This window comes from Trichosurus vulpecula, chromosome 1, assembly GCF_011100635.1.
Source record: "Trichosurus vulpecula isolate mTriVul1 chromosome 1, mTriVul1.pri, whole genome shotgun sequence".
NCBI lineage: Eukaryota > Metazoa > Chordata > Mammalia > Diprotodontia > Phalangeridae > Trichosurus > Trichosurus vulpecula.
In genome coordinates, this window is record NC_050573.1 from 392,728,118 (window position 1) to 392,755,058 (window position 26,941).

At 36.5% G+C, this 26,941-nt stretch overlaps 1 protein-coding gene across 4 annotated transcripts in view; it reads right to left on the reverse strand.

The window, feature by feature from the left end:
• Positions 1 to 26,941, reverse strand: part of ATP8B1 (ATPase phospholipid transporting 8B1) — a 134,896-nt gene that overhangs the window by 54,731 nt on the left and 53,224 nt on the right. The window lies entirely within an intron of this gene.

Genomic DNA, 26,941 nt, shown 5'->3' on the forward strand with positions numbered 1-26,941 from the left:
GAAAGGGTAAATGACTTCTCTAGTTTGAACCCAGGACTTCTAGACTTCATATGCAAAACTTTATCCACCGTGGTGATAGTACCCAGAATCACAAGGGGCTGAAAAGCCCATCTCTTAGCATTTAATTTGCTTTTTCTCTCCAGATTTCTTTGGTGCATACAGTTTTCAAGTACACCAAAAGTAAAGGTCTTACACTTTGACTAATTGTTCCTTTTGAAATTTCAATCATGGATAATACTATTTTGGGCTTTAACACATAAAACATTGCCTGCTGACAGCTCTAACATCATCACACATCTCTCTACTCTCACTTTAGGTACTTAACGCACTTTTGGCTACATTCCTGCAAACAGTTCCCATACCTAAACTTTGGGGAGTTTTCCTTATAACTTCATTACCTTCCCTCTCACTTTTTGGCTTTTGTGGTTGTTCAGCCCTGTCAGTCACATCTGACCCTTTGTGACCCAGCTAGGAAGTGCCTGAGGCTGAATTTGAACTCAGAGCTTCCTGACTCCGGGCCCAGTGCTCTGTCCTCTGAACCACCAGCTGCCTCCACTCCCTGGTTAGTATATCTTAAACCTTTCAACCTGCTTTGCAAAGTATTCCTCCTTTCTTCTTGATGTATAAGATTTAACAAAATATATTTAAAGGCAAATTTCTGTGGAGTTTATTGCTTGTTAGAAGCTGTTTTCCCTCTGTGTTCTCAGTTTGATTACTACATATATGTAGTATACATTAGGTATCACTTAATTAAAATTCCATCTCTTCTATAAAGTTATTTCACTTGACATTTCTTACCTGATCACCTTCACCCAATCATTCTCCCTCTATAGCATTTATTTTCCACCTAAGCACATGTAGGCACACACATATACACATATGTACACATAATATATATATATATATACACACATACATACATACACATGCGCAAGGTATTCAAAAAATCTTACTGCACTTTTAAGCTACTAAAACTTAAAAGCCTTAAGTTATTAAAGCCTTTCTAGAATTATGGGACACTGTATATACATATATACATACACACTAGTAATATAATTATTATTTATGGGTCTTATTTCATCATTTTTGTTGTTGTTCAGTCATTTTAATCATGCCTGACTCTTTATGACTCCATTTGGGATTCTCTTGGCAAAGATACAGGAGTAGCTTGCTATTTCCTTCTCCAGCTAATTTTACAGATGAGGAAACTGAGGCAGAGTTAAGTGACTTGTGCAGGATCACACAGCTAATAAGTGTCTGAGACTGAATTTGAGTCTTCTTGACTCCAGGCCACATGCTCTATCCATCATGCCATCTAGCTGGCCTTTATTTCCTCTACTAGACTGTAAAATTCCTAGAACATAAGTACTTAAAAAAAAAATCTCTTGTAACATCTATAGGCCAATGCCTCACACTTAATAGGTACCAAATAAAGATTTGTTGAACTTGTGAATGAATAAATACCAGAATTTTTTTCCCCCCAAAATAAAAAAAATTGTTTCTCCTATTGACTTTTTCCCCTTCTGGCAGAATAAGGCACTTCAAATTATGATGGAGTTGTCTTTTCCCATATAAGTAGGCTGTGTAACAGTAAGGTTCCATTTGCCTGGATAGAATGTTGGATTCCGGTTGGACTGAATAGGAATAGATTCCTTAAGTCTTTTTCCAAGGTTGAACTGGATTATGACCTTAATGAAACCCTAGGGACAAAGTTGTTTTCCTAAGACATTTCTGGAAATCCTAGGAGGTAAGAAGCAAGTCAGGCAGTTAGATTTTTTCAAAGGTGATTCCACCCTTCCTCAAAGCAGGAACAGAACAAAACACACTCTCCCCTTATAGTTTCATGCCTTCTGTTGATTTTTTAGAAGGTAGGAAATGAGATAGAGCCAGTGTTTTCCTTTTCCAAGTATCAAACTACTGTAAAATTGCTGCCAATACAGTAGGTAACGAAATTAAGATACTTAAGCTTTTTCTTTTTATAGCTACTCAAGTAGCCAAACGAGTCTGTTTCTAAAGAAAGGGCAGAGACAACTGCTCCTATAAAGCTCAGCTTGTAGAAATAGTGTGAGGCAAAAAGAAGATCTTAAATCTCTGGCATTTTAGAGATTACCTGGAAGGCCAACTGGAAAGAGGTAGGAAAAAAATTCTCAGTCATAGTGAGGAAAGGAAGGAATAAGGTCTTTAATAATGGAAATGAAAAAGGGAAAGAATGTATATGTTTTTTTTCTGTTGTTTTTTTTTTGGCAAGGCAATTGGGGTTAAGTGACTTGCCCAAGGTCACACAGCTAATACATGTGTCAAGTGTCTGAGACTGGATTTGAACTCAGGTCCTCCTGACTCCAGGGCCAGTGCTCTACTCACTGCGCCACCTAGCTGCCCCGAATGTATATGTTTTAAAGTGTTTACAGCAACTCTGTGGTGGTAAAGAACTGGAAATTGTGGGGTTGCCCATCAATGGGGGAATGGCTAAACAAGTTGTGGTATAGGATTGTGATGGAATCCTACTGTGCTACAAGAAATAATAAGCTCAATGATCTTAGAAAAATATGGATAGGCTTTCATGAAATAATGAAGAGCAAAATGAGCAGAACCAAGGGAACATTGTATACAGTTACAGCAACATTGTTTAAAGAACAACCTTGAGTGAATAAGTTATTTTGACTATTATAAATGCCCAAATTAACTACAAACGACATATGAAGAAAGATGCTGTCTTAGAATGGTTTTACATATATATATATATATATATATATATATATATATATATATATATATATATATATATATATGTATATATACATGTGTCTAATGGTAACCATCTCTATGGTGGGGAGGTCTGGGGAGGGAAGAAAAAAGAAAAAAAACCAAGAAAGTAACATGATAACTTTATTATATATTTTAAAGGAACAGCAAGTTGTGCATAATAGGTTTGCAGCTTCATGTACAATCATCTTAATTCTATCCTACTATGTTATGGAAATGCTTGTTTTATTTCTTAAGTTTGAAATAAAAAAAATAAAATTTAAAAAAGAAAAGAAAAGCAAGGAAGGAAAGAGTAACACAATTTGAAATATCTGGTATGTAGGAAATCTGTTGTGTTTTTTTTTCTTTCTGTCTTTGATTCCCTTATTAGTACTCACACAGTACATTGTAATTGTCAGGTGTTTCCATGCTTTGGTGGATCAGTAATTCTGTCCCTCCAGAGAGAAATCTTGCAAAGCAACCATGTCTTTTCATCTTGTCCTATTCCAATACATGCCCTCCCATTAGTCTTCCAAAGGGAGCCCATCGAATGTGCTGGGAGCATTTCCCTAGAACTCTCTACTTTTTGTTCAATGGAGCACATGAACTCTCCATTTATTCTCCCCTGCTCTTACTAGATGACCACTTCTGTTCACATCTCTCTGGTGATATCCTTAACACCCCTTCTTCATCAGTATTAGGCTGCAATCTATTTAGTCCAAAAGTCCAAAAGGATGTCCTCAAAGGGTGTGTGTAAGTGTACTGGGGATCCTTGAAGAGTTTGGCCTTTGTTTCCTTTGATTAACTCAGTGTCTTTGATTGAGTCTTACTAGGTGCTAAGGCCCAGGCCCAAACCCCTATTAGGTGCTAAGCCTATGTGGGTGTGAATTGGTAACTAAGGTGGGGCCCCAGGTGGGGCCAATGAAGGGAGGTGCTAACACCAGAGCCAACCAAAGGAGCCTAAGTTCTGGTCCCTCAGGTGACGTTTGATGACGTCTAAACTGTGTAAAAAGATAAGACACAGCTATTTGCTCAGGGCTCTCACCCTTTTTGGTGCACTGACATGGAGACTCTGGCCAGCTGTAGTTAAGAGCCCTGTAGCTGAACTCAGATGTTAATGCTTTTGGTAACTCTGAATTGTATTTGGTCTGTCGGTTGATGTTTGTAATTTGGTTGTATTTGGTCTGAAGTTCAGGGTGCTGGCTTTTTCCTCTGAACTAAGTGAATGGTATTTGTATGCTGGATTAAAGTAAGATTGTCAACTCCTTAACCTTGCTTTGCTTGGTAAAGCAGATCAAAAGAACCTGGGCTTGCAGAGTTCTGTGAGCTGGTGGTTGTTGGTTTTTCACCCCCACAGCAGCTGCTAGCCAAATTGTTGAAACAGTATACTAGCCTCAAAGATTTAGTAGGGGTAGTTGAGGGAAAGTAGGCATATGACTAACTAGTTATTGGTACTTTTTTATGTCCCTTTTCTTTTTTTTTTAATAGGGCAGCATAGTGGATAGAGAGCCTGCCTTGAAATCAGAAAAACCTGGATTCAAATCCTGCCTCTGATACCCACTGGGCCACTCACTTCAACTCTCAGAGCCAACTCTCACACTAAGTGTGTGTGGCCTGAATCAGATTAAAATGTAGTTACTATTTGATTTTAATGTATGGATGTAGTAATAAAATATATATATATATATGTATATACACACACGTATATACATGTATGTATATCTATCTGTGTGGTTTCTTAGTCAATATGCAGCCCACAATTTGAATTTGACACCACTGCTCTTGTGCAATTTTCTAAGGTTGTTGAGGTGACAACATGCATTGGTAGTGAGTTTCCTCACCTGGGGGTTCTTTAACCTAATGAATTTAGTAGTCCCTATTGGGATGGCACATGTTTTAGTTCTAGTGTTTGGTTCCTCTGCTTCTGTCCTTTGTAACTAAGTTCATGGCTACTTGTTGAGTTCTTTCTCTCTTAATGGCAGTAGCTCTGGTTCTCTCCATTGACTCCCTTTCCCCACCATGACCCCCACTTCCTGACCTACAGCTTAGACTCATCTGGTTATAGGCACTTACATTCATAAGCACACCTACTTAGGAGGCACCTCATTCTTATTTGGACACAGTTTAACACACAATTAAAACAGCATTAATTCCCAACTGCTGTCCCTATATCATCCAAAAAAAAATCTGGGAGTCTGAAAAAAAAATAGACCAGTGGTTTTTTTCCCCTCTTATAATTCTCTACTGATATGTAGATGTGGGTTTTTTTTTTGCCTACCAATTAAAAAAAAACGAACTGTCCAATACCTAATTGAGCAATAATCCTGTGTGCCCCCTTATCTGTCTGACCTACTTCAGAAAAAAGAAACCTACAGCTAGCTGGCAGATTGATCAATGGCATTCTCCTCCCATAACTCCATTCCTTTCTTTCTTTGTGCTTTCAGGGATAACTGCTAGAGTATAAGCCCTTCAGTAAATATAGCCAAAAGATCCCTTGCATGTTGGGTTCTTTAAAAGAGCTGGCCATCTTTAACAAATATTTACTACAGCACCAATGGTGCACTGAACACTTTAGCCTCAGTATCCAAATGCTTGGTAATCACAGAGAAATCTATCTTCTGTGCCCACGCAGAGCTTATTTTCTAGCATGAAATATAAAGACACACAAAAAGAAGCTCAACAATAGATTTAGCAGCAAAACAGTCATGTATACCCACATACACAGAGAGTAAAAATTTTTTTAATCAAATGTTTTGCCACCCCTACTCCAACACAGTGTGACTCCTTCGATGTAGGGATAATTTTACTATGTTTTTCTCCAGTGTCTGGCACAGTGCTTCATACAAAGAAAGTACTTAATAAATGCTTCTTGAATTAAAAAACCTAAAAACTATAAATGAGTGGGCATAGCTTGAATGATCATACTGTTTCAAGTTGCTTAAGATTTAAGGAACAGATACAGTTTGAACTCACAGGGAAATTAACTAGCTCTAATTTACTAGTATTTTTGATGACATAGGCATGTCTAGGACATAGGTACCTTTTGTTCTGATGCTAGAACATACTATATAGCACATTTGAGGTACAACCAGGACTTACAGACTGATCCTGAGTAACCAGAAACATTGTTTACATGGACACTGGGGAGAAAACAAAGGGTAAGGAAAATCCCATGCATCTCTGAATGTATCAATCATGAGTCACCTAGAAAAAGGTACATATATGGGTTGAAATAATTCCTTTGGTGCTTCAAGTTTACACTTCTGAATTCATAGGTCACTCAGACTTTTTCTTTTTACATATTTTCCCTTCCCCACAGGCAAAAGGGCCAAGATTGAAAAGACTTGTTCCCATATTCCTTATTCAAATCCCCTTCAACTCTCCTACCCCAAAGTTCCAAGAAAACACCACCCTCCCCCTCCCACTGTGCCTTTTGGAAGGAGGCTGTCTATATCTGGCCACCGGACCCTAATGGCTCTGGAGGAGAAAGTGAGGCTGGAGACTTTGCACAGCCCTCCCTCACTTTAAATCCAATTCACTTGTAAGTCATGGCATCACCTTCATGATGTCACGGTCCTCTTCAAGAATGAAGGACAAATAATCACAAATTCTACCTTTTAGAAAACTTGTTCCATTGGCAACAAACTTCCCTGCATCCTAAATCTTTTCCTCTCCTTCTCCTTTTCTCTTTTCTCTATTAGTGAAACTTAGCTGCCCCACTGATAACATTCGCTGCCTGTTCACACTTTCCAGTATTGGCTGTAACTTCATTTATTCCCCTTGGCTCACTGGTCAAGGCTGGGGAGTTAAAATACTCAGGCTGGTACAATATTAGGAAACTATCAGCACAACTGATCCTATCTACAACAAAACTAGCAAAAACCATATGATTATCTCAATAGATGCAGAAAAAGCTTTTGACAAAATATAACACCCATTGCTATTAAAGATACTAGAAAGCATAGGAATAAATGGAGCCTTCCTTAAAATTGTAAATAGCATCTACCTAAAACCATCAGCAAGCATTATATGTAATGGGGATAAGCTAGATGCATTTCCAATAAGCTCAGGGGTGAAACAAGGATGTCCATTATCACCCCTATTATTTAATTTGCTACTAGAAATGTTAGCTTTGGCAATAAGAAAAGAAAAAGAAATTGAAGGAATTAGAACAGGCAAAGAAGAAACTAAGTTATCTCTCTTTGCAGATGATATGATGATTTACTTAGAGAATCCTAGAGAATCAAGTAAAAAACTACTTGAAATAATAAAAAGCTTCAGCAAAGTTGCAGGATATAAAATAAACCCACATAAATACTCAGCATTCCTATATATTACTAACAAAACCCAACAGCAAGAGCTAGAAAAAGAAACTCCATTTAAAGTTACTGTAGATACTGTAAAATATTTGGGAGTCTACCTGCCAAGACAAACCCAAGGCCTATATGAATTCAATTATGAAACACTTTTCGCACAAATAAAGTCAGATCTAAATAAATGGAAAAACAGTTGCTTGTGGTTAGGCTGAGCTAATCTAATAAAAATGAAAATTTTACCTAAATTAATTTATTTATTCAGTGCCATACCAATCAAACTACCAGAAAATTATTTTACAGAGCTGGATAAAATAATAACAAAATTCATCTGGAAGAACAAAAGGTCCAGAATATCAAGGGAATTAATGAAAAGAAATGCTAGGGAAGGTGGCCCAGACATACCAGATATTAAATTGTACTATAAAGCAGCCCTCATCAAAACTACTTGGCACTGGCTAAGAAACAGAGTGATGGATCAGTGGAGTAGGTTACGTACACAGGACGCAGTAGTCAATGACTATAGCAATCTACTCTGAAAAACCCAAAGAATCCTGCTTCTGGGCTAATAATTAACTATTTCACAAAAACTGCTGGGAAAATTGGGAAATGGTATGGCAGAAACTGGGCATAGACCAATATCTCACACTGTATACCAAAATAAAGTCAAAATGGGTTCATGATTTAGGAATAAAGACTGATACTATAAGCAATTTGGGAGAGCAAGGAATAATTTACCTGTCAGATTTATGGGAAAAGGAAGAATTCATGACCCAACAAGAGATAGAGAGCATTACAAAATGCAAAATGGATAATTTTGATTATGTTAAATTGAAAAGGTTTTTTATCTTTTTTTGGAGGGGGGAAGGCAGGACAATTGGGGTTAAGTGACTTACCCAAGGTCACACAGCTAGTAAGTGTGTCAAGTGTCTGAGGCCCAATTTGAACTCAGGTCCTTATTACTCCTGGGCCAGTGCTCTACACACTGTGCCACCCAGATGTCCTGAAAGCTTTTGTACAAACAAAGCTAATGCAACCAAGATAAGGAGGGAAGCAGAAAATTGGGAGAAAATCTTTACAACCAGTATCTCTGATAAAGCCCTCATATCTAATATATACAGGGAACTGAGCCAAATTTATAGGAATACAAGTCATTCCCCAATTAAGAAATGGTGAAAGGATATGAACAGGCAGTTTTCAGAGGAAGAAATTAAGGATATCTATAGGCATATGAAAAAATGCTCCAAATCACTACTGATTAGAGAAATGCAAATCAAAACAACTCTTAGGTACCACAGTTCTCCCGTCAGATTGGCTAAAATGACAAAACAGGAAAATGATAAATGCTGGAGAGGATGTGGGAAAATTGGAACATTATTACATTGTTGGTGGAGTTGTGAACAGATCCAGCCATTCTGGAGAGCAATTTGGAACTATGCCCAAAGGGCTATGAAAATGTACATACCTTTTGATCCAGCAATACCACTTCTAGGGCTATCTCCCAAAGAGATCATACAAGTGGGAAAGGAATCCATATGTACAAAAATATTTATAGCAGCTCTTTTTGTGGTAGTAGAGAATTGGAAATCAAGGGGATGCCCATCAATTGCGGAATGGCTGAACAAGTTGTGGTATATCAATGTAATGGAATACTCTTGTGCTATAAGAAATGAGGAGCAGATGGACTTCATAATAACCTGGAATGACTTATACAAACTGATGCTGAATGAGGGGAGCAAAACCAGGAGATCATTATACAGGATTACAGACACAGTATCTGTAAGGACTAACTTTGATAGACTTGACTCCTCTCATCAATGCAAGGTTCAAAGACAGCTCCAAAAGACTCAAAATGAAAAAAAGTTATATACATCCAGAGAAAGAATTATGGAGTCTAAATGCAGATTGAGGCAAACTTTTTGCTCTCTTTTTTTTCTTTTTTCTTTTTGGTTTTGTTTCTCCTTTCTCATGATTCATGCTATTCCTCTCTACCACCCAATCAAACTCCTGGTAGCAATTGCCTGTAGACACCCAAATCACTCCTCGTCCTTCCTCAATACATGTGGCTCACAATTTTCTTCTCCTCACCAATTCCTGCCCTCCTACTATGGGACTTCAACATACATACTGACTCTCCCTCAAATATCATAAACATTCTGTTCCTTAGCCTTCTCCCTTCCTATGATCTACTCCTCCACTCCACCTCACACATAAAGATGATTATACCCTTGATCTTGCCATCACTCATGAATGTACTACCTTCATGTTCAAGAATTCCAAAATCCACTTACCTGAACATCATCTACTGGCTTTATACCTCTCTCTCTGCCTTCTCTTACCAAACCCTACTCTCTCTCCATCCAATCATGACCCTTGACTCTTTAATTCTTTCCCAGGCTATCTTCTCCGCCTTAGCAACTGTCTCCTCTTTACTCCATCTTGACTCTTTGATGAACCAATTCAACTGCATACTACCCTTTTCTCTTGAGTCCTTAACCCCCTTATAATTTCCCTGATTGTACCCTACCAAGCCTCAGCCTTGGTTCACTGCCACAATCCACTGCCTTTATTCCTGCACAGGTGAATAAAGGTGAAAAACATCATATAACCATTGTGACTGGATCCACTACAAATGTTACACAGCATCAATTGGGTCCTGACTATTGCTAGGCAATCCTAGCTTTATTTTAAGCTCCTCAGAATATCAATTTATTAAGCAATGCAAACCAAGTGCTCAACAATTTGGGACCATGTTTCCTCAGCTTTGGAACTGGATCCCAAATTCAGGGGAAAATAGAATTTTTTTACATTAAAAACTGATCAAATAAGACCGAATAATTAAAAGAAAACAATTAGCTAGTCTACACTATCAGATACTCTAATTTCTAATTGGAAGAAAGATTAGGGACTTTCCAAGTTGGGAGGTGAGTAGTGAACAGGTACAATTAACTTATAAACTCATTCCACTCTCCACAGTATATCTTTCAAAACTTTCTATCCCTCCTCAAATTTCCCACGGCTTCCTCCCCACAAACACCCTCAGCTGAGAAACTTGCTTCATATTTTACAGAAAAAAAATGAGGCTATTTGCTGTGACATTTGTGCCATTTGCCTCTTCTCACACATGCCTTCTGCCATTATCTCCTTCACCCATTCCACATGATGAGGTGGCCTTGCTCCTTATGAAGGTAATACCTCTACCTGCTCAAATAATCCCATCCCATTTCAAGTTCTTCAGTAGACTGTTCCTCTGTCACTCCCTATCACTAATTTTCAATTTCTCCCTGTCTATAAGCACCTTCCTTGTCTACAAACATGTCCATTTCTCCCTCATCTTCAAAAACCCTCACTTGATCCTTCTAATCTATTGTCCTATATCTTGTCTGCCTTTTGTAGCTAAGCTGCTTGAAAAGCAGTGTATAATGGATGCCTTCACTTTCTTTCACTCTCTTCTTAACCCCTTACAATTTGGCTTCCAAGCTCAACATTCCATTGAAACTGCTCTCTCTAAATAAAGCAGGTGTGGGGAACCTGCGGTGTCTAGACCACATGTGGCCCTCTAGGTCCTCCAGTGCAGCCTTTTGACTGAATCCAAACTTCACAGAACAGATCCCCTTAATAAAAGGATTTGTTCTGTAAAACGTGAACTCAGTCAAAAGGTCTCACCCAAGGACCCAGAAGACCACATGTGACCTTGAGGCCTCAAGTTCCCCACCCCTGCTCTAAAGTTATCGATAATCTAACTGCCAAATCCAATGGCCTTTTCCATTCTTCCTTCTCCTTACTCTCTTTGCAGCCTTTGACACTACTGATCACCTTCTCCTCTTTGATAGGCTCTTCTCTAGGTTTTTGGGACACCATTCTTTTCTGGTTATCCTCCTTCCTATCTGATTGCTCCTTCTCCATCTTCTTTGCTGAACCCTCATCCAGATCGCACCCTCTAATTATAGGTATCCTACGGAGGTCTGTTCCAGGTCCTCTTCTCTCTCTATACTACACGTGGTGATCTCATCAGCCCCCAAGGATTGAATTGCCATCTCAATACTGACGATTCTCAGATCTACTATTCTGCCTTATCCTCTCTACTGACCTCCAATTTTGCCCCTCTAATGGCCTTGCAGACATCTTAAACTCAACATGACCAAGACAAAACTGATTATCTTTCTCCCTAAAACCTCCCCCTGTCCTCAACTTTCCTATGACTGTAGAGGGAAATACCACCCTTCCTGTTCCTAGTGCTTGAAACCCAGGTGTCCTTCTCAGCTCCTCGCTATATTTTACCATCCATATCCAATCTGTTACCACATGTCCATTTCATCTTTGTAACATCTCTTGAATACGCTATGTTCTCTCCTGTGACACTGCCATCACCCCGGTCCAAGCCCTCATTACCTCACCTTTGTACTGATGCAATATCCTTCTCTCTTCTCACTCCAATCCATCTTCTATTCAGTTGTCAAAGTGATTTTCCTAAAGCATAGTTCTGACCATGTCAGTCCCCTGCTTGAACTCCAGTGGCTCTCTATCACCTCCAAAATCAAATACAAAATCTCATTTTGCATTCAAAACCCTTCATAACTCATCATCTTCCTAAACCTTACTCCCTGCCACATAGCTTTTTTCCCCCAGTGACACTAGTCTCCTTGTTGTTCCACAAACAAGACATTCCATCTCTTGGTTTTTGACATTTTCTCTAGATGTCTCCCAGGCCTGGAATGCTTTCCCTCTTCCTCAATGCCTACTACCCTCTCTGGCTTCTTTTAAGTCTTACCCTACAGTCCTATCCAGGGCAGCTAGGTGGTGCAGGGGAGTCAAGAAGACTCATCATCTTCCTGAATTCAAATCTGGCCTCTGATACTTACTAGCTGTTTGACACTGGACAAGTCACTGTTTACCTCAGTTTCCTCATCTGTCAAATGAGCTAGAGAAGGAAATGGCAAACCACTCCAGTATCTTTGCCAAGGAAACCCCAAATGTGGTCATGAAGAGTTGGACACAAATAAAAATGAACAAAAACACAGTGCTATCTTCTGCAGGAAGCCTTTCCCAATCCCTCTTGAACATAGTATTTTCCCTCTCTCTTAATTATTTCTTGTATTATCCTGTATATAGCTTGTTTTTCATGTTTTACTTGTTCTCTTCCCTCATTAGATTGCAACCTCATTGAGGCAAGGGCCTCTCTTTTATCTCTCTTTTTTAAAATCCCTAATGCTTAGCAGAGCTGTTATTAAACATTTAGTGACTTACTGCTTCATTATGCCTAGTAAAACACAAGTCTAGATATCCACAAATTTGTTAGATGTTGATAAAAGTGGACTTGTTCATCTCATCAACCAACTGATGATGTTAATAATCATTGTGTTTTCATGGTCATTAGTGTTCTCTGATCTTTAATGTCCAGAGTCAGGCAGTAGTGAATGACAAATTAGGTCTGATTACAACTCCTCTATTTTATTAAATCATTATGATTTTGCACCTTAATTCTTCAAGAATCCATGATTTCATATATGTTACTACTCTTTCTGCATCTACCCAGATCAGAAACCCTCTAAGATTAAACACATGATCCATAAAAGTTGTGGTGGCTGAAAAATCTGATACCCCAGTTTATTTTGCATTATGTATTAATTATTGATTGAGAATTGTATCTAATCAGTGTATCAATATTTATGGATCAGATTTGGACTTGATTGTATAGACCTCAATGGTAGAGTTTGTAAAAGTTTAAATTCCCTATTCCTATGGGCTACAGCCTGACCACAAAGATTCTAAATCTGTGAGCTTTTGTTGACCATGAAGGGATGTGAACCCACCTGGTCATAGGATGCTTGCCCATCACAAGACTTTCCAGAGGATGTTAGTCAACCCTATGCTTTTCCCATTTCCATGGGTACTGAAATCCCTTCTGAGTCAAGCCAAATGTAAGCCCACTCTCTATCTTTGTGTCAGACCAATCACAGTCTCAGTTTAGTTTACAACACTGGACTATTTTGGGTACCCTATATAACCTACCTTTTCAACTGTATAAAAGAGGTACTCTGGCTATCAGACCCATTCCTGGCTACTGAGGAGCCTTGGATCTCATTTATTGGCAATTGCTAGCCTTGTTAATAAGTTGAACATGCTCAAAATTTTGTGCCTCAGTTTCTATCATACTTTTATCATGACATGGCCAATTTGTTAAACTTTTTTCAATTAGCTAGGCTGGTCCCTCAACTGAGGGATATGTAGAAATGTATGTGTATACACAGATACATATACGTATATACACGTGTGTATGTGTGTACATGCAATTCATTCCTAGGACCACACTCAATGCCTTTCTACTTTAGTATCCCCTATACACATCTATGCTTTATTGACATTGCCTTTAAAAACCCAAGTTAACCGCCACACCACATTGAAACACCAGAACACAGTGATAGTAGAGGACAAATTTCATTAACAAAGATTACTTATTAAGTTCTTGGGTGTTCATTACAGCTGATTTGTGGTATAAGATGTTAAAGAAAGGATTTCTACATTCTATGAGTTTGTAACATAATAAAAATGTAGCAGATTTGTCATACCTAAGAAGTCTTATGATATAGGGCAAGCAGTGTGGTACAGCAGAAAGCACTATGGCTTTGGAATTAGAAGACTGGAATGAAATCCCAGCTCTGTTACTTATTATCTTTATGACTTTAGGAAAGTCATTTTGACCACTGTGGTCCTCAGGATGGAGATTAAGGAGAAGGAAAGAAGTCAAGACTGGAGAAGCAAGCAGGCCAAGGAAACGGGAAAGGAAAGACAAGAGAAAATGAAGGTTAAAAAAAAGGAAGAAACTGGGGGAGGCTAGGAGTAGAGGAATCAAGGAAAGGTAACAAACCACACAAAAGAAACAGCCAACCTGAATAAAAGCAAATGACATCATTTTATTAAGTCAGTTTCTTCCAACATCTACAACTGATAGGTGAGAGCCACAGTGAAATAGAGGTCCTAGTATAACTGACCCATAGGTTCCTAAACCAATCAAGAAGGTGTTAAAGAGGCATAAGATTGAATAAATCCATTGCCCTCTCCAAGAGAGTCAGTCAATAACAACTCTAGAGAACCTTTGATGAATTATGTTCCCACCTCTTGACAAAGCAGCATTGATCCCAAGATGAAGAACAAGACATATTTTTGGACATTAACAATACAAGAATTAATTTTTCCTTGACTATGCACATTTATTGGAAGAATTCTGTTTTTCTTTTCAATTGGTGGGGTAGGTGGTAGGGTGAGAAATTTTTAATGGAAAAAAATAAATGAAATTAAAAAAAGAATTGGGTTAACTACCTTATTTATACTGTACAAATTATTTTTCTAAGATGTCTATTCCCAAAGTATTAAATCTTTGCAAAATAGAGATGTGCAGAGAAATCTCATAGATTTTTAATTATCTTATTAATTGTAATTCTGCTGAGGAAAGAAAGTCCATAGAAGCAGATAAACTTAAATCTACCAGCAAGCCAGTTATGGCCACTTCTTTTCAAATAACGTGACTAGTGTCACTCAACAGCAAAGTAAATGGTTCTTAAAGTTTAATTCAAAACATTTATTACAAAGAAAATGCTCTCATTTATTAACTGGCCTATAGGAAACAAATGTGAATGTTGTTTCTTAACATTTCTCAATGTTAAAACAAAGTATTATATCAGTAATATCATATTCTATAAAACATGAATAAAAACAAATTTTAAAAAATAAACATATTTTTAAAATAAATTTTTATTTTACGTTTTATTTAGTAGTACAAAAAAACCTTACTGCTCTCACCAAAATACTATTTTTTGAAAAAATGAAAGCAATGGGATTGAATATGCTTCATTCTTTTGGGAGATGCTGGTTAAACCCTTTAAGATATAGTGATGCAAAGGTCTGCTTCTAAGGGGAGCTCATTTTGATCCTTGGCTGAAACAGCTAAAAAAGATACTGCACCAAAATAGGTAGTTCTAAATGAAAGAAGTGTATACTTGGCTGTCCTTAGCTAATCATGAGATTCATTTTTTAATCTGAACCACAAATATTGCAGAGATTTGACTACAATCCTACTAGTAAAGTTTCATCTTCCCTCTTGTGAATCAGTTGTTCTTGTAAACTAGTCAGAAAGTGTTGCACACTTATGTTTTTTAATAAATGTGTTCAAAGATCCACTGAAACTCTTCATTTGGGAGATTTTTAAACAGATTAGAAAATTCTGTTTCCAAGTTTCTTAAGTGCACAGAAATGCTAGTTATTTTTTCTGTGACATCATTTTCAGTAACAAAATATTAATTTTTAACCATTATTTTATTTGAGATGGTTTCACAATATCTCAAGTCTCAGTATAGGTGTGGGGTGAGGTTCATCACAATATGAGATATAAATCTTATTCTTAGTAACATTCTTAATAATTTAAAAAATTTGTTGATCTTTTTGTCAATTTGACGAGATCAGGGATTTTTTACCTGTGGTCTATGAACTTAAAAATTGGTTTTTGACATGTATTTCAATATAATTGGTTTGCTTTAGGCTTTGGCAGCCTGCCAAAGGGTCCAGGACACAGAAAAGCATAAGATCTCTTTGACATTTTAGCCTACAGTGCAGGTGATGTGACTAATACAAGGACCAGGAGAAAGAAGGGTCAGCTCTGTCATCTTGTTTGTTTGTGCTCCCATTATAATTATCCTCTTCAGATCACTGGTTTTGTTTTTGTTCATTTTTCATGAATTTTTTCCCCATTTTTTTGCATTTATTTAGTATTTAATTTTCACGAATCTTTTAAAATCATTTACTTTGTCAGGATTAGATTGGCTAAAACTAGATAATATAATTCATAAATTCACTAACCAGGCACCCAGAAAGTGCAGTGCATAGCAACACACTGAAAGGAAATGAATGGGTGAAAATGCCACTGTCTAACCATTCATATTGTCAAAATCCCACTCTTCTCTCAGGATACCTCACATGCTATATGTGATATCTGACTACTTGCCATAGGAACCACGTGAGGTCTCCAAGGTCAATTCATAGATTAAAAGTTAGTTAAGCTCAATTTTTTTGTTGAATTAAATAATAAAGATAAGTTCCAATGTTTTCTTTTTTTACCACAATGGGTCTCCAATGCAACCCAATTCTGCATTCTACTTTCCTAGAGCTTAGGAGTTTTCTTTTCTTTTCTAGTGTAACACATTTCCACCTTATTCATAGTGTGTTGGAGCTGTAAGGGACCTAAAGGTCATCTCATTGAAACCCTTCATTTAACAGATGCTCAAACAGGGGTCCAAGGAAGTACAATAACTTGCCCAAGTTCACGTGGCTAGTACAGTGGGCCTCAAATCCAACTTGTCCTATCCCCAGTGCAGTATTCTCTCTGCTATATTATGCTGATTCTCTTGAAACTGGAAGTCGAAAGATCTGAGTTCAAAATTCAACCCTTGATATTTATTAAGCTGTGTGCCCTTGATTTACTCAAAAACTCTCTGAGTCTCAGTTTCCTTATCTGTAAAATGAGAGTGAGATGCAGTATGATACAGAAGAAACAGACCTGGCCTCAGAATCAGAAAAACCTGTTTCAAATTCTACATTTGACACATACTGGCTATGTGACTCTGGTGCAAGTCATTAATCTCTATGTGGCCCCAGGAAATTCTGTAAGATGGATACTTTTTAACCTGGGGTCCCTGAACTTGGCAACTATTTTAAAATTATCGCTTTCCTTTAAAATTCAGTATTTTGTATTTTATAGATTCAAAAACATTATTGTGTGAAGGGGTCCAAAGGCTTTACCAGACAAAAGGGGTCCATGACACACACACAAAATTAAGAACCCTTCTCTTGAAAGCAGTTGCTGATCTGTAGGAGAAAGAATTTACTCACAGAGAACCACCAACAAAGAAACCACAGATCTGAACCAAAAAAAAAAAAAGGGAAGGACAACAATATTTGCACTATTTCCTTTACAAGGTTGGTGAGGGTACCAAATGACGCCTGCTTTGTAACCACAAAAAGCACTGTTATTGGTTTTATTGGTTAATTAGTTGCTAATTATTAACTAATTAGTTGATTAGCATTATTAGTGTTATCATCAATAGTAATTATCATTAAATATATTTTATAGTTTAATTCCAGTGGTCTGGGTTTTCCAGATCTGAATTGGTAAATTACTCCTACATAACAGGATCTCTTTCTAGCTATCCATGGAAAAATTAATTCCTTGCTCATCTTAAAAGAAGCAAGATATGATGGCAAGAACACTGAACTCAATGTCAAGAGACTCATATTCTACAAATACAAATTCTACAAATTCTTAAATTCTACAAATGTGTGATATTGGGCAAGTCAACTCATCTCTATCAGTTTCCTCAGTTACAAAAATCCCAAACAAAACAAACAAAAAAGGAAGTTGGGAATAGAATTGTAAAGTCTTTATGGCCCTTTTCTGTGTTATAACCCTAAGACTCTACAATTCCAAATATTGACTTTGGAGCTTTGGAGATGCTACCACAACAAATTTCTGTATGAAATTCAGTGGAATAAAAAGGATTAAGACCAATTACTATACAAAGGAAGTGGTGGCTTTCCTTTTGGCAGCAATTCAGTATGGAATGTCTACATATACAGACTTTTCTGACTCTAGTAACCCAAAACAACACTGGTACAAAATTGAGAGTAAGAAGGCACAAACTAAGTTTTCATTTAGCTATAGGTCTTTACTCAATGTATTCCAGATGTCCATCTACATCCTTCAACAGCACACCTGAGATGTAACCTACAAAAAGAACCCTAAGTTTGAATGCCTCCTCTACATATTTTACGTAGTCTGAGATAACAAATCATGCCTTTTATAGACTGTCAATTAGAACATTCCTACTAAAAAAGTGAAACAGGATAGCCCCTCCCGAAGAAAAATAAATAAAATAAAATAAATTAAATTAAATAAATGAAAAAATTAAATAGATAAATATCAAATTAAATAAATTTTAAAAAACCCCAAATACCTTAAAGCAGGCCTAGGTAACATTCAGCCTGCGGGCTGCTTATGTTATGGCCTGTGCTGCTTATGGCCTGCGGGTCCTTGTGGCCTACCCAAGGATTTTGGGGGGCCCTCTAAAAATGTAGAGGATGTAACTATGGCTCAGGTCATTCTCAGGCCCCAAGGATGATCCCAGATAGAGTTAATAGGGCTCACTGGCCCTTTAAGAAGTGATTAAGAGTCCGAATACCCTTGGGCAGGCCTATACAACCTATAGCCCTTGGGCTGCTTTTGCGGAGGCTGCAAGAATGTAGTGCAGGCCTGCCTTAAAGCAGTCAGAGCAGAATTTCAGTTTATGAGTTATACAAAGAAATGGGCACATATTGAACATAATTCAGTTCCAGATTTCATAGGTTCTCTATGTTGATGAATTTTAATAGTCTGGATTTATCACTTCGTAGTTCTAAGTTAAAAAAAAAAGATCATTTAGATACACACCCTCACGAGCAAGCCTTTACTGCTTCTCTGAAAAGATCGATTTCACCATGTAAAATAATGCATTCACCTTACTGATTTCACAACCAGACTGAAATAGTTCCAAGAGAAACAATGTCATGTTGCTGATGTGGTGATAGGCTTAAAGCTTAATTATTAGATGCTTCATTTTAAATACTATCATCACCTGCGGACTATTAAGACTGACAGGATATAGTAAAATGATACTCATTTGAATCAGAGGAAGAGACCCGTTTGAATTAGTCGAAATTATGGATTATAGAATTAAAAAAAAACAGAATGTAATTTTATACTTTCAAGTAATTCTAAAGAGACAAGTAAAATGTCCTCAGGGATTTTCTCTATTGAATAGAATCATGATAAAGAATTGTATAGTATAGATAATATAGAAAGAAGATTGGACCTTCGAATAAGGTTTGGGTTTAAATGCTTAACCTTACAGAAAAATAAGCTGAAAGAAATGCAAATTAAAACAACTTTGAGGTAGTCCTTCATACTCATTATCTTGACAAATTTGATTTAAAAAAAAAAAAAGAAAATTACAAATGCTGGCGGTACTGTGGGAAGACTGGTCCATTAATGTACTGTTGGTAGAACTGCAAACTCGTCTAGCCATTCTGGCAAGTAGTTTGGAACTATGTCTAAAAAGCTATTAAAATATGCACACTCTTTGATCCAACAATACTGTAACTAGGTCTCTACCCCAAGATATCAAAGAAAGAGGAAAAAGACCCATATGTACAAAAATCTAGCAGTCCTTATTTTGGTGGTAAAGAATTGGAAATTGATGAAGTGCTCATCAATTGGGGAATAGCTGAACGAGTTATGGTATATGAAGGTTATGTGATACTATTGTGTTATAAGAAATAATAAAGGCGACGTTTCAAAGAAACATGGGAAGACTTGAATGAACCGATACAAAGTAAAGTAAGTAGAACTAGAAGAACAATGTATACCACAACAATATTGTAAAGCAAACAACTATCAAAGACTTAGGACTTCTGATGGACATAATGACCAACAGTAATTCCAAAAGACTAATGATGAAGCATGCTACCTACCTCCAGATAGATATATTCAGAATGCAGACTGACACTACACACACACACACACACACACACACACACACACAACATGACCAATTTGTTTTGCCTGACTATACATGCTTGTAATGGGTTTTTGTTTTTCTTGCTTTCTCAGTGGAGATTGGGGGGTAAGATAGGGTGAAAGAATGCAGACCTGAAAATAAAATGAAATTTTTAAAAAAGGAAGAAAAATAAGCTGAAACCCAGAGTGGTTTAATGGTTTACCAAGGTCACACAACTTGTGACTGTTACAGCTAAGACGAGAATGCAGGTATTCTGAGACCTAGTTCAGTGCTTTTTGTACTTACCACACTTAGTGCCATAGATCACAGAATCTCAAACTTTGAGAGACCTTATAAATTGCCTAATCCAACCCATAACTAAATAAGAACCTACTCTATAACATAATCACTTCTCTTAAAGACCTCCAGTGAGAAGCCTACTACCCACTTAAGAAAATTTTCTTAGATATTCCTCTCAAAGTCTTACTTAAATTTTTGACCTAATAAATCATTTTTTAAATTGACAATTACTTGAGATTTGAATTATGAGTAATAAAAAAACTTTAACTCTAAATTAATAAGATTTTTTAAAAATAGAAGGGAGAAGAAAAGAATTCTGAAGGAAGATTACAGACAAGCAGAGTAGTGTTGGAACTACCAAGAGAAATCCAAATTATACCAAAAATCTGAACCTGTACATGATGGAGACTTATGGTTTATTATGAAGCTCTCTTTTTATGTTCTTCACTTAGTATTGAATAGTTTGTTTATGGATGTTTGTCAAGTTGAAAAAGAAATAATCAATGAGATTTTCCTATATGATATCCATAGTGTACAGCTGGTAAAAGAGATTACAGGAAAGTAATGCTAGGAATGCCATGTTTTATTTTCAGGATAACTTGGGAAAAAAATCCCCATCCATTCCAAAAGTCAATTTTTTGAGCCTTATATTATAGAAACAATAATAATAGCTGGCATTATACAGGATATCCCAAAAGTCTTAGTGCAGTTTTAAGCAAAGCTTAAGACTTCCAGGAAACTGAATAATACTATGAGAGGTTTCAAATGACTTTAAATACTTTATTTCACTGAGGTATTATTAATATTCTTATTTTGCAGATCAGAAAACTGAGGCTTAAAGAACTTACTCACCCTCAGTCAAACAATTCCTAAGTGATAGAATCAGGAGTTGATATTGAGTTATAACCAGAGACAGTCTGGAGAAAGTGGCCAAGTAACGGATTCATGCTTTGAGTTCTCAAGTGTTTCAAAATTGTTTTTCTCTATAGTATACATTGATCACTACAAATACCTGAGAGAGTGCCAGGCAGCACAGTATATGCTTTGCCAATTCACCTCTTCTCTGGTCCCACCTCCAAAATCTTGATATGGCATGGCACCCTGAAAATGTCTCCCCCAACATAATCAACTCACATCTTCCCTGACTACTGAGACACTTAATCACATTTATGTTCTAACTTAGAGAAATTAGAGAAGAAACATTTCTAAAAAAATGAAACCATGTTTTAACAAGAACTAATTTCAATTCTTCCATCTTATATTTAGCTACTGCTCAACAAAATACAGCCTTCAAAGATTAATGAACAGCAAGAGAATTTATGAGAATTCTTCTACAGCTGACGAGAAGACTGCATTCTCAGACCCCACCCCACCCCCAGTTTCATCAGATATCTTTAGCTTAAAAGAATCAGGAAAATAATCTTCCTATTTCTTTCTCAAGTAACTTCACTGCTAGTTTGTGTATCTCTAGTGTATATCCTGCAAATCTAAAAGGAGATACTACATCCATAGGAGAATATTTCTATTCATTTGTAATTGGTCCCTTATAGATCTCAAAGTAAACTCAAAATGAAGCTACATAAATAAAATTCACAAGCTTCTCTCTCCCTCTCTCTCTCTCGTTGGCTTGTGCTTATACTATGCCTACACCTGTTTACAATAAAAGTCACTTTAATTTCCATTGGTTCTTTTAAACCATTTTGCATTATACTAAATTTTAATTCTGCTCCCATATTTAAAGATTTTTTAAAAAACCAAAGGCTGTTGACTCAGATCAAGATAATACAATTAAGAAAGATAGTAGCCTGCTCTAATCTCTAATTATTCAACAACATATGACTCTTCATAAAGAAGTTCTATTTTTGTTGGCTTATTAAATTTGTGTATAAAATTATAGTCTGCTTAAACTGTCAAAAAAAAAAGCAAAGTGATATCAGAGCAGGACTGTTTTTGGTCATGACATTCAGGGAGGGAAAATACCCTAAATACTTATCTACACAAATATGACCTTCTCTCCTATACATATATGTGTAATATCGCACATATGTGTATACACATATAAATATTATGTAGTTTGTATACACATACTAGCACACAGGTATATAGGCTAGGAACTAGAACTATGATTTCATTGGAATAGGAACTATCAGATGAGTCAATTCCCTCTACCAAGTCAGGGCTGCACATTTTCTGGAACATAGCCTGAGAAAGTTGCCAAGAATTCTGAAAAGAGTTTTTCTCGAGGTCACACAGCCAGTATGTGTCGGGAGAGGAACTTGAATTCTGTTTTCCTGGATCCAAATCTGGCTCTCCTTGTACTATGCCATGATACTTCTTGAAATGTGCTTTCATCCCATGTGAAGTGTGTGTGTGTGTGTGTGTGTGTGTGTGTGTGTGTATGTATATGTACAGATGTTTGTATGTTGGAGATAGAGGTAGGAGATAATAAGTAACAAAATCACCAGAATCTAGGGTTGTTCTGGAAAACAGAATTAAAAACTCCAAGTAAAGCTAAGTTTGAAAACAAATAGTCAAATTGACCACTTAATAAAGCCAAAGCAACATCAAGTCTGAGTTTCCATGGATTAAAGTGGGCAGTCTTCTGAATTAATTGTCCTTTACAAGTCACATAGTCAACCCAAGTCCTGGAACACATAGACTCTGTATGCCCAGGAAAAAAACAGAGTTGATAGTTTTCTTCCACTACGTGCTTCTATTAAATTCTGAATGCAACTGACCTAGATTCATTCTCTGATTCCTAACCAACTTATATGACTGTGTGGCCTAAACAACAAAGTACAAAGATAAATAAATGCACCTAGCCACTCACTCTAGTGCCAATAGATAGAAAGTAGCCAATAGATGTAAAGTACTTTATCAGTAGCAGTCACAAGTATTAAAATGTCTATATTACAGTGCAGAAAAGAATGAGGAAGAAATCTGTCTGGGCAATCACCTGGAACTAAACTTTTAGCTTGTCGGGTTTTTTCAACTTTACCCTGATTCTGCTGACAGCTAGCTTCAGCTTCTTATCACTGAGAGCCATCTTCATTTTCAGTTTGTTTTTCTTCCAACTCTTCTTTTAACTTTGATTAACTTTTTCATGATAGCTCTAAAACATTTCCATTTTATGTTCATGCTTTAAAACAAAAACACACAACTGAAAGCATATTGCTTGACTTAATAATCTAAAGTCTGAAAGCTGTAGTAATGATGAAATTAATAATTAGAACAAAAGTACACACAGATTTGTTTTATAGTTTTCAGTAGCCTCAATAAGGTGATGGGGAATAATGAGTAAGAGGAAGCTGCCATTTATAGCAAAATTCAGAAGGGAACTGAAGCCAAGAAGGGAAATAAATGCCTTATGGATTCTCAGCACTTTATAGTTACATGGTAGATAGGATCATAGCTCTAAAAACTGGAAGGGACTTAAGAGAACATTTAGTCTAATTCCCTCATTTTATAGATGAGGAAACTAACATCCATCAAGTTTGACAAGTAGCAGGGTCCAGGCCCTAAGACTCCAAATCTAAAGCTTTTTTAGTCAGTCAACAAGAATTTATTGTGTTTAGTTGGACACTACTGAACCGACTCAACAACAACAAAAATGTGCCAAGTAAATGACTGGGAGTAAAAAGAAAGGGAAAAACAGTCCCTGCCCTCAAGGTGTGCATATTCTAATGTGTGGAGACATCAAGTAAACAACAGAATGTGTCAAAGGCTGGATTTGAATTTGTCTTCATGACTACAGGCCCACCATATTTCCAGAATTCAAGGAAGGCACTCTCAAAAGGGAAGGCAAAAGGGAAGGACCAGAAAAGGCATCCTGGAGTAGGTGAGACTTACAGGAAGCTAGAGAAACCAAGAGGTGGGGATGAGGAGATGGAGATGGTTGGTACAAAGACACAGAGATACAATATGGAGAGTCTTGTTCAAATTAGAGGAACTACAAGTAGACTAGTGTTTCTGAGATGTTGACTGAATGGAATTGCATTAAGTGTAAGAAAACCAAAAAGGCAGGAAATATTCAGGTTATGAACAGTTTTAAATGCCCTCCAAAAGGGTTTATATTTGATCTTAGAGGTAACAGGGGAAGCATGGAAGCTCATTGAGCAAGAGAGTGACAAGGTCACATCTATGCTTTAGAAAAACTATCTTGGCAAATGAGGGAAGGCCAGATTGGAATGGGGAAGAACTCGAGGCAGGAAGACCAATCAGAAGGCTCTTGCAATGACTCCACGTGTATAACCTATATCAAACTCCTTGCCTTCTCAATGCGGGAGGTGGGGAGGAAGGAGAGAATTTGGAATTCAATTTTAAAAATAAATGATGAAAATGATTTTTACATGTAATTGGGGAAAAATAAAATACAAAAAAATTTTTTAAAAAAGAAGGCAATAGTTCAGGTAAAAGGTGATGAAGTCTGGAACTAGGGTTGTAGCTGTGTGAGTAAAGAGAAAGAGACACATAGAAGGGATGCTGTGAAGGTAGAAATAAAGAGGTGGATTTTTAAGGTAAGTTTGACTGATGAACATGGATAACCTAGAGTATAGTGGTTCCTTTGACAGTAACAGGGAAGTTGGGAAGAAAGGAAGGTTTGGTGAAAATGAGTTCTTTATATTAGACCCAATGACTGGGATATCTACAAGACATCTAATATATGCTGGAAATGTATACTGATTCTAAATTTCAAAGAAATTGGATCTGTGATTTCACTCACATAGGAAAGTTCCCAATAAGGAATTTTGTTGTTCAGTCATTTTCAGTCATGCCCAACTCTTTGTGACTCCATTTGGGGTTTTCTTAGCAAAGATACTAGAGTGGTTTACTATTTCCTTTTCAGGATTAGATAGTTTTGATATTACTGCCTTATAATATAAGATTTGGTACTGCTAAATCTCCTTCCTCTACATTTTTTTACATTAATTCCTTAGATATTTTTGACCTTTTGTTCTTTCAAATGAATTTTATTATTTTTTCTAGCTCAATACAATAATTTTTTGGTAGTTCAATTGGGATGGCATTGAGTAAGTATGTTAGGTAGAATTATAATTTTTATTATATTGGCTCTGCCCACCCACAAACATTTCTCCAATTATTTAAATCTGACTTTATTTGCATAAAAATGTTTTATAGACATGTTCACATAGTTGCTGCGTTTGTCTTGGTAGGTATACTTCTAGGTATCTTATACAGTCTACAGTCAAATAACTTTTTAGTTAAATCTCTAGGATTTTCCAAGTATATCATCATATTATCTGCAAAAATGGGATAATTTTATTACCTCATTGCCCATCCTAATTCCTTCAATTTCTTTTTCTTCTTTTATTGCTATTCCTAGAATTTCCAATAAAATATTAAATAATATTGGTGATAACAGGCATCCTTGTTTCACTCATGATCTTACTGGGAAGACTTAATGCTTGCTAAGGGTTTTAAATAGACGCTTCTTAACAGTTTAAAGAAAAACCCATTTATACCTATGCTTTTGAATGTTTTTTTTTATAGGAATGAGTGTTGTATTTTGTCAAAAAGCTTTTTCTGCATGTATTGATATAATCATGTGATTTTTGTTACCTGTGTTGATATAATCAATTATATTAATAGTTTTCTTTATGCTAAACCATCCCTGCATTCCTGGTATAAATATCATTTAGTCACCATGTATAATCTTTGTTTTATTGACTCAGCATGCTTTTCAAGGGACAACACAGACTCCCTTAGCAACATACAATAAGTTACATACCCTTTTGACTTCAAAATGCCATTCTTCAAACTATATCTAGAAACTATATAAAGCTTTTAATATAGTCTTAGTGAATTAATTTCTAATAGTGAAAAACAGGGGACAATTAAATGCCTATGATTGGATACTGTCTGATTAAGCTTTGGAACACTGATGTAATGCTTTCTTAGACTGAGAGATGAAGGGACTTTATTGATGATCTAAATCCAACTTACTCATGTCACAGCTGAGAAAAGTGTGGCTCAGTGAGTTCAACTTGCCTAAGTCACTCAGAAACACAAATAGCTAAGTAACAGCACTGGGATTTGAACCCCAGTGTTCTATTATCAAATTCATCAATTATTCTATTGCATTACAATGCCTCAATTGATAGAGTTTCCTGGGATTCAGAAAGCTGCAATTACCTCTTCCCTCCAAAAAAGTACAAATTAACCACAGGTCACTAATTATTCTCAGAGTCAGTTCAACTCAGTGTACTACGTGTTGGAGACTTAAAACATTGTAGTGAAATAACTCAAGTTAGTTCTGTATGTATGGAAACTGGAGAAAGCATCCACTCTACAAGGAATTTTGCTAAAAGCTCCAAAGAAACTGCACGATGATCATTTTATGTTAAAGGTTTGTGATTACCCACTTTCAAAATTATGACCCCTTACATTCAGATTATAAACATGTTGCATAATGTATAATATGAAAAATATTGCATGATAATCAATAACTTAGCAAGAATTTGGGGCCAAAAGATAGTAGCAATTGAATTCATTTTTAGTACATTGGCCACTCTAATGGAAAGAAAAAAAATGGTAGGGGAAAAACCCTAGGTTGGGCCACTAAGAAAAGAGAAGTCCCAGGTCTTAGGACATTATAAATTTATACCATTCAACAGTTCTAGTGGAGTGTGATTAAAGCTGATAACTGACACCTATGAGTATAAATTGATCATGCTGGTCCTTGTCAGATGTAGCATCTAGATTTTAGGACAATGTTTTTAAAAAATTCCAAGAAAGATCTGAACCCAGGTCTTCAGACTTCTCTGTATTAGCTAACATCAAAATTGTTTTAAAAAAACCTTCAAAACTTGCTAAATGTTCAAAGAACAATTAGTGTACAAGATTGATATTGGATATTCCATGGTTAATTTAGAACTACCATAAAAGTTATAATTCTGGAGCATTTTGATTCATTCAACAGATTTTGCTGAGAGTTTATTGTTTACACACAACACTGATTCAAGCTATGCTAAAAAAAAAAAGGGA